General features: G+C 39.9%; 1 pseudogene; it reads left to right on the top strand.

Moving 5' to 3' along the window:
* Positions 1–2,523, top strand: part of LOC104776891 — a 4,999-nt pseudogene extending 2,476 nt beyond the window's left edge.

Below are 2,900 nucleotides of genomic sequence, written 5' to 3'. Positions count from 1 at the left end.
GTAGCAAGGGTGATACACTTGTAGCACTAGGATCTCCATTTGGAATCCTTTCACCTGTTAACTTTTTTAACAGGTAGATAATGGCATTGGCTACGCTAGCGTTGCTCTATTATAATTGATTAGAGGTCGTCAAGTTTTCCATTCTCTTGATAGTGTCAGCATTTAACTCCAGGAGTCTAAACTGGTTTGAAACAGCGTATCAACTGGCTCCATTGCGAATAGCTATCCTTCTGGATCCCTAAACACGTCACTGATGATAGCTGATGTTCGATGTCTCCCTGGTATGTACAATTATCAGTAGTTCTTTTATAGCTCTAACTGGTTTCATCTTAAGAGCTAAGATTTGTTCCATTCCGGTTCATTTCTTTCAGGAACGGAAGGGGCTCCTGTGTTTGATACGAATGGGAACTTAATTGGCATTTTGATTAGACCACTAAGGCAAAAGAATAGTGGCGTTGAAATTCAGGTTTGTCAACGCCAACCTCATTTCCTGTATGGTCATTGAAGTTTTATTGTAATGTTTCATGCAAAACTGTAGCCTTCGGTAGCAGCTGGTGGTTCCGTGGGGAGCAATCACAACTGCTTGCAGCCACTTGCTACTTGAGGAACCATCTGAAGATGGGAAAGCAAATCAGTGGGGGAGTGAAGTACCAAGTGTTAAACCAGATTCTAGTATTCCTGCACAAGTGGCTATTGAGAAGGCGATGGTATCAATTTGTCTTATTACGGTCAATGATGGTGTATGGGCATCCGGAGTTCTTCTAAATGAACATGGTCTCATACTAACAAATGCTCACCTGCTCGAGCCGTGGAGATATGGAAAAGGTGGTGTACATGGTGAAGGGAACGACACTGGTTTAAAACCTATGTCCTAGGAGCTGAGGGGTTTTCTTCCACGAGAAGTAAATTTTGGGAACATAAGAGTCAAACATTGCCACGGAAAGCTCCCGCAGATCTTTATTCGTCTGTTGGAGAAAACATGAGGGAATACAAACACAACTTGCTTCAGACTGCGCATGGAGACATACGTGTACGGTTGTGTCACCAAGATTCTTGGACTTGGTTTCCTGCAAACGTGGTCTATATTTGCAAGTCACAATTAGATGTTGCCTTACTGCAGCTAGAATATGCTCCTGGAAAGCTCCAACCGATTGCTGCCATTTTTTCTTCTCCTCCTTTGGGTACAACGGCACATGTTGTTGGACATGGACTCTTCGGACCAAGATGTGGTAAAGACTTTATTAATCCTAAAATTACCTTGTTGAATCTGATTTTTGATCAATTCTTGCTTATGTTGTGCTTCCGTAATTTTGCATAGATTTCTTTGCACAACCTGAATCTACATTTCTCTTGTGCGTTACATGTGCTAAGTTTCCTTAAATGGAATAAAGAAAAGATCCTCTATGTTCTTCCGTGATAGTTTGTGTTATCTAACATTTCGTTTTGTTATTAGGGCTTTCTCCGTCCATATGTTCTGGAGTTGTAGCAAAGGTAGTTCATGCAAAGATGAGATTGACGCAATCCATTTCGCAAGAGGTCACAGAGTTCCCCGCTATGCTTGAAACAACAGCTGCTGTGCATCCTGGTGGTAGTGGTGGTGCTGTTCTCAATTCAAGTGGTCATATGGTTGGACTTGTTACCAGGTAAAAGACAATCTTTCTCAAATAAAATTTGATATGAGATGGGTTATTAGAAACGGACGGAACTGATACAGCAATGAAGTCTTCTCTAATCAGGAATGGTAGTTGATTGTTCATTAGTTTGCTTACTACAAGATTTTATGGTAGATGCCATATACTTGTCTCTAAAGTAGTCTCTTGTTCCAAAGATAAAGCGTTGTTTTTTTTTTTAATATATATTATGCAGCAACGCAAGACATGGAGCCGGGAAAGTTATACCGCATCTCAACTTCAGCATCCCATGCGCAATCTTGGCACCAATTTTCAAGTTTGCAGAAGGTTTGTCTAATCTTGTTGGTTTATTTTGCTTATGGAAGGAGAAGGAAAGTATGTAGTTGTGTCAAAAAGTGTTTGCTTATTGTTGTTCCATCTTAAAACAGATATGCAAAACATGGAGATCCTTCAAACACTTGATCAACCAAACGAAGAACTCTCATCCGTTTGGGCTTTGATGCCATCACTATCACCAAAGACTGAGCAGTCTCTTCCCAGTCTGCCTAAGTTACTCAAAGATGGTAATAACAAACAAAAGAAAGGATCTCAGTTTGCAAAGTTCATTGCAGAGACCCAAGACATGTTTGTAAAGCCGGCCAAGCTTTCCCGCGACGTTATCCCTAGCAAGTTATGACAAGATTGGCTTCTTTGCAGAGTCTGTGCCTTCATTTCCCCCTTTTGTTGGATTGACAACTTCAACTTTTGTATAGACAGATATTACAATGTGTTGCTACTGTTTCTGGATTCATCCGCTTGTAAAATATGTAAAAATATGGTCGCAACTGTTTTATCTTCAAACTGTGATTCTGCTTCTGCTCCTCATATGTTTATAGCATAATAATATACTACATTTGAGCTTGTGTGCGTCGTCTAGAAAATTGCATGTAGTATGTAGATTATCGATAACAATCACGAGGAGGAACATGAAAAAAAAAAAATTACTAGAAAATTGCATATATTCTCTTTCCAGAACTACATATCCCATGCGAAACATAACATCTCTTTGATAACCATTAACCAATCATCTTCCACTGATAGTGTCTCTCTGTGGTCTAAGACCACAATTTTCATACTCCATCTCGTGGTTGCAAGCCCCACCCAACACAAAGAGGCGGTACCATATCCAACCTTGATTCAGCCACTAATAATGAACTATATCCACAAACATTCTACTAAACACACCTTGTTTTCATAAGGCTAATTACGTATATCTTTTGTGGTCACAAA

This window comes from Camelina sativa, chromosome 3, assembly GCF_000633955.1.
Source record: "Camelina sativa cultivar DH55 chromosome 3, Cs, whole genome shotgun sequence".
NCBI lineage: Eukaryota > Viridiplantae > Streptophyta > Magnoliopsida > Brassicales > Brassicaceae > Camelina > Camelina sativa.
The sequence above is the reverse complement of the archived record's forward strand: the minus strand, read 5'-3'. Positions and strand labels throughout refer to the sequence as shown.